This window comes from Xenopus tropicalis, chromosome 5 (genome assembly GCF_000004195.4).
Source record: "Xenopus tropicalis strain Nigerian chromosome 5, UCB_Xtro_10.0, whole genome shotgun sequence".
NCBI lineage: Eukaryota > Metazoa > Chordata > Amphibia > Anura > Pipidae > Xenopus > Xenopus tropicalis.
Genome location: NC_030681.2, coordinates 69397580 through 69404174, shown reverse-complemented (window position 1 = coordinate 69404174; position 6595 = coordinate 69397580). Strand labels below are relative to the sequence as shown.

The following is a 6595-nucleotide window of genomic DNA, read 5'->3' as shown; positions in this document are numbered from 1 at the left end:
TTAATGGCATTAAAGAGTTTCACAGACTTTAAGCAAGTTTAAAGGACTAAGTGCTAAATTGGAATAAAGGATACGGGTGTCAGACCTCAGAATTTGGGCATTAGGGGGTTGATAAGTTGGAGTAGTTTCATCTGGGCCAATCCCTATCTCTCCCGCTGGAATTGAGTCTAGCGAAAATTTGGGCTGGGGCCACTACAGAAACTACTGAAATAAAAAACAGCATGAGGAAAAGTAAGAATACAAGCAACTTCCCAAATATTTTGGAACATGTCTCAAAACATGTTGCACTTTCACTATTGTGCTCCGAGAATCAGCCAGAGTGGTATTCTTTCCTGTTTTGTTATGTGGATAAAATGTGGTATCCTTGCAGAGATAATGGTGGCCCTGCACTATAAAAGGATGAGAAGCATTCCTATGAAAGTGGTGCCACTCCAAGTTATAAGGTATTTTACTTTGGACAGCCAGCAGTTTAGTGCACCCCTACAGTTTTCTCTGTGTGACCAGCTTTTGATAAAACTGTTGTTAATTAACTGTTAGCTCTGATATTCTAAAGGGCAGTGTGTTATAATGCCAGCAATTAACCCAAAATATCCCTTTATCTTTTGTTGTCTGAGTTGTGTCATTTGCTCAGTAAACTGCATTGTCCTTAGATTTGTCCTAGCTTTTGAATCTTCAAATAAATAAATGATGTGTGTCAGTTTCACTGGATTTTTAGCAAAAATTAGTTTTTAAAGCAATACATTAATGTTCTCAGCAATTATTTGTAAAGTAGAGGCTTAAAAATATAATTCCTTTGGAAGTGCCAGATGTTAAAAGCCTTTAGTATTATAAAATGAAAGAAATTGCTAACAGGCAAAAAATGTTGTTACCATTTAAGATAAAAACGCAGCTGTATACAGAAAGTGTCAGATTCTATGACTGGCAATAGAGAGATAAACCCATTGTTGCACATTCCCTTGGTTATTTTATAACCCAGCCTCAATCTTCTTAGGAATCACAGGACTGTTCAAACAGAGCAAAGTCCTGGAACAAGGTTTTAGCTGTGGGACCAAAGGCCATTATAAGAGCCCGACACAGAGAGATCAGTTGTTAATTCTTCATTACACACAGTGAGCTGAGCGAAACTGGCAATTGGTGTTACTGCTGGATCACTAAATACTGAAAAGCACCAGTGTAAAATGGGGCACATAATTTCTGTGTTTGTCAGAGAGCTTCCAGCTTTGTATCTATTTGGAGGAATATTTTTGCCTGTTACTTTGCTTCTTATAGGCCTCATTTATTACTTGAAGATAAAGCTGGCTGAAGGTAAGTGTTAATGAAACACACGGGTAATAAATATGGAGGGTGCAGTATGCAACAAGTAACAGCTTGTATGTTATCAATTCTGCTATACAACACAGATTTCTTATGGGCAAAAATAAGGAAAAGGGGTATGTGTTGAGATTTTTTTTTCAATTAAACTACAATCCTAGGTGTTTTAGAGCTAAACCTTTGAGAAACCCTTTGCCAATTCTTATCCCTAATGGATGCTGTTAACTGTGGTTTAGCTACAGCCAGTGTGACAGAGATTGCTATTGTCGTTTGGAAATAGGAGAGTTGTTATGGAGCATATTTATCTCATTAAATTTAATATCATGTGCAGACTCTAAGGAATATAGCCCTGAGAGTGCCCTTACCTTGCACTTTTTCAACAGCAATATGCACCTTGTGCCAGTTGTAGCTTTGCTGGCCCTTTAGTTAATGTGGGCCTCGAGCAATCCTTGAGAACATAGCTTACCATTTGCCTTAGTTTCTTAATCAATCCAAAGTGAAGCTTGTGAGTGAGACAAACGTAACCATACTGCCTTTATATGATAGTTTTAAGATGAACTTGCCAAGGCACTATTCAAAGACCAAGGAAACAGATAATGGTGTTTATGTTATATAAGGAGTAAAGTTTGGTACAGGTCTAGTCACCTACCACAACCAATCAGCAGTTAGCATTTATTGTAGTGATGTGCGTTTTGACCCAAAACTCACAAGATGGGCGAGTTTGGGTTGAAATTTAGGGGGAACATTGTGGGTTTGGGTTGTGTGAGGGTCAGAGTACAGTCTTTCTCTGCTTCCAAAGATTCCCTGTCTTGGAACCACAAGTGTGTGAATAAGTAGTGCATGGAGTGAGAAGATAAAGTTACTGGTTGGGTACAAGCAACATTTTGCAGATTAGGGTTGGGTGTGGGTTAAGGTTTTGTGGTGGAATTGTTTAAAAGAAAACATCTCATTGATTGCTATGGGCTACTGTACTTGGGCAAACTTAGTGCCTTTATTATTACATTTAAGGGAAATATTTTTGCCTGACAATGATGGTGCAAAAGGGTAAGGTGCATTGTGGGCAAAGAACATAGTGCTTGGAGAGTGTTTTTATCACTCTGCCTATAGCCTGCCCTAGACACTGATTAAACCTAAAACATTTTTCCTGTATTACCATCTGAAGGTAGAAAAGCAGTTAAGGGGAGGTATAGCAGTGTCCAGTAATTCATCTCTTATTGCTTAAAGCTCATTTGCCTGTAGCATGAGGTAAATTGGGTCCTGATTAAAAAAAAAATACATGCGATAGACTGTAAGCTCTGCTGAGGCAGGGATTGATATGAATGGTGTACAATATCTGTAAAGCACAGTGGAATATGTTGGTGCCATATAAATAATATTGATATTATTTAAACTCATAATTTGAAAAAAATTCCCTTTTAACTTATTGTTGAGACAATTTTAACTAGTACAGGTTGTTTCCTAAAGTTGTACCATGAGTAGTTTAACCCACTGTAATGGAGAGCTAAACTTTGTGTATGTCACAACACACCCCATAGCAGGTGTTCGCAATGTGGTTGACTAGAAATAAGCACTTAAGGCTAAAGCCAGATGAGGCGTAGGGCGGATATTTTCGGCAAGCAGAAAAGCGATTGCCGAAAATACCGCCCTACTCCTCCTACATGTGCCTGCACCCGAATGAATGAGATATGCTCGGTTGCAGGCACATGTAGCCAAAATACGCATAAAAACGCGAGACTTTAAAACTTTTGCATTTTTATGCATATTTCCGCTACTTGTGCCTGCACCCGAGCATATTCTATTCATTCAGGTGCAGGCACAAGTAGGAGGCGTAGGGCAGAAGTTTTGGCAAGCGATTTTCCACTTGCCGAAAATATCTGCCCTATGCCTCGTCTGACATCAGCCAAAACTCACTGAAATAGGTAAAAAAAAGAAATAGTTTAGGCCAAAATTTATTTTCCATCTTTACATGCAGCAAAACACACTGACTAAATCTGTGCATTTTCAAAGATCTGTTTCATTGCTGCTTATTTAATCTCATATTTGAGATGGAACTTTCCAGTGTAGTTGATGTGAAAACTGACCTTAATCAGTTCATATTGTATGCAGACAAAATCCCTTTAATCTATGGGATGTTCTTCTGGACAACAATCTATAGTTGTAATCAAGTCCCCCTGCTCAGTCAGACTAGGCCTAATTACATTTCCATGGTTACATATTACACAAGGGATCCACTGCCGGGTATCTCCTTTCACTCATTACAATAGTACATGATTTGAAAAAGTTTAGGTTTTAAAATAATCATGCGTCTAAACCCTTTACTGTTGAAATTTTGTCATACAACTTCTCTCCAAAATCAGAATAAGGAGTTACATTTGCTATTGTTACCAAGATTTGGCAATATCAGCAGCTTCTCTAAAACTTCCTCATGATGCTCTTGATCTAGAATTATTCATTTAACATTTTCACTGACTATACTATCTTAATTTAGAAATATGGCTGGGCCACTTATAAAAGAAGCAGAAATCACATTTTCATTGCTACTGGCTTCAGTATTTTTATTGACTTTTATTTTTAAATGTACATGTATACATTTTGATAATTTACTCAATATATCCAGTACACGACTGTGTAGTAAGCCATATCAACCACTGAGATATTTGTTTTCACTGTCTTATGCCTTTGGGTAACAACATTTGGACCACTGCAGTGTTTTTAGAGAAAATTGCAATAGTCAAAACCTCTTTTATTGGCTGTCACCTATTTCCAATGAAAACATGAGAAATGCTCTAATATTCTCAAACAGTGCCCAATTGTCACTCCAAGTATCTGGCAGAAAATTGACCGGCACAACAAGTGGGATGCAAGCAGGGCTTAGCCCCTGCATGTTTATTCAAAGTATGGCAGCAATGTTTCGGGGGTGTACCCCTTTGTCAGACTCCAAATATCTGCCCTTGATAGGGCATTTACTATGTTTTAATGGGGAAGGTGAAGGACTGGACAGGGAAATTTGACCACTGATTTAACATTAAGGGCATTTAGACCGCCACATGTCTCAATGAGAGTAAATTTTTGGTCAATGTCCATGTCTACCAACTGTGGGAGTAGACAAGGGCTTGTAGTATTTTGGGTTCTTTTTAAAAGTTCAGTTTACAATACATCTTTATTATTTTAACCACACCCCTGGCCAATATCCTTAGTTTTCTTGTCAGGGAATTCAAACGCAATAAAAGGGTTGTGGGAGGGATCTAAATGTAACTTACTGTATTACATACAGATTGTTGTTTTTATACGATTATACTGACAGCCACATTTCTTTTTAACATTTTCAAATATATAGTTCTGTTAAAAATGTGCAGAGGCAAAAGCTTAAAGTTGTTTCTTTGATTTCCAGTGGACGAAGAACTGGCTAGGGCCCGCCATCCAAGAGATGTGCTGCAGGATTACTACCTTAAGTTCGAACAGCTAAATGCGTCAGGAAGGCAGCGCCTACGGAAGACTTAATAATGATTTCCTGGAAGGATTTCACAGAAAACAAACACAAGGGCATCAAAGATGATGTGATGCTGCTAACAAGCAAACTCGCAAGGGAAATTCAAGGAGTGCTGCTTTTCACGGCTGTTGGAAAAAAATATTATGCTTCCAATTAGGACACATTTCTAGAAGAATCTGCATTCACCTGAGACATTAAAGCTGAATCTGGACTGAATCTTTCTTTTGGTGATTTTCCCAAGGTTACCAGCAAAGCCTGTGAACTAGAGAGCATCTTACACGAGAAATCGTCTCACCTAGTTATGCTGCTTGGAACTGAGGGCAAAGCACAGTTTTATAAATAAAAATGTGGGTTAAAGCAAGCCCAAGTACAAAATATTGTTATAAAAAAGCCTGTTTCCTTGGAGAACATTAACTACTCTTATATTAAGTTAGAGGTCTATTCCACTTTGTCACAAAGAAAATGGTTAATGCTTTAGATGTCATTTTGTTGCCATTATTTTTTGTTTTTTAATGCTTTAAATCTTCACAGCAAAAACAGGCCAATTAGTCTCATAATGCACATACCTAACTGAATCTTATCTCTTGCCCATTCCCCAGACTTCAGATTGAGGTTTTTTATTAGGCATCATTAGGGAGAGAATCAAAGGTCAGCCACTGCAGCAGCACAAAGTAAACATAATTAGTGGCTGTTACAACACAATACAGAAAATATATAGCTGTGCGTTGATATAACAAGGTGCACACATCAGATCCATAAGGGCTCTGGCACACGGGGGAGATTAGTCGCCCGCGATTTAACTCGCTGTTCGCGGGCGACTAATCTCCCCGAGTTGCCAGAGCCCTAAGAGCTCTGGCACACGGGGAGATTAGTCGCCTGTGACAAGGGAGATTTGTCGCGGGTGACTAATCTCCCCGTGTGCCAGAGCCCACACGGGGAGCTTAGTCGCCCGCGACACTGTTAGCAATCTTCAGCTAGACAACTATTTTGAAGCAATACAATGTCAGTATTTTTTTCCATAATGGGTGGAATCCCTAACAGGAATGTGTGTCTAGTGGATTAAAACAAACATCTTGCTTCCAGCACCCCCATTACTTACTTGACTCCAGACATCTCTTGAGGTTTCTGTAGCTGCCACCTCAAGCCTATGGTATTGCTGCTGCAGGTAGTACCAGGTAAAAAAACCGCCTTCCACTTCCATCTGCAGAACGCTACGTCGTCTGGGTGCAAAAACACAGATCAAATTTTGGTGCCAAAATGCATGAGTATCTGCTTTGCATGTCTGCACCCAGGCCGATGCATGGTTTCCGGGTGCACACACTCCATTCTGGAGATTGGAATGGAGGGGCAGTTTCTTGGCTGATACACATCCCAAGAAACAGCCCCATGTGTCAGTAGCCTAAAATGGACACATTTCTGTAACAATCTGCCACACAGCAATTCCTACTTTAAAATTAATGGTGTCCTGTGTTTTGCGTTTATATTAAAGGGGATATTTTGTGTTTGAACTTTAGTATAATGTAGACATTAATATTCTCAGATAATGTGCTTTCCTGTAGGGGCATAACCCTAGATGGTACACATACCGCGAATCTTGGGGGGGGGGGGGGTTGCCGGAGGTATAATGGCCCAGTAGAGCATTGATTGAAGTAGTCTTCTATGTCTTCTAGTTACATTACTGTGTATTTATGTTACTATTTTTTAGATTTTTGAATTGTTTACATTCATTTATTTTTTGCCTATTGCCTACTAGATACTGTATTTCTGGTTGCAACAGTGGAGATTTAATGTGAG

General features: G+C 39.1%; 1 long non-coding RNA gene across 1 annotated transcript; it reads left to right on the top strand.

The window, feature by feature from the left end:
* Positions 1-1042: 1042 nt before the first annotated feature.
* On the top strand, positions 1043-5507 carry LOC101730475. Its single transcript, XR_208637.4, has 2 exons — positions 1043-1305; positions 4703-5507. It is a non-coding gene; the product is annotated as an uncharacterized LOC101730475 (long non-coding RNA).
* The last annotated feature ends 1088 nt before the right edge of the window (positions 5508-6595 follow it).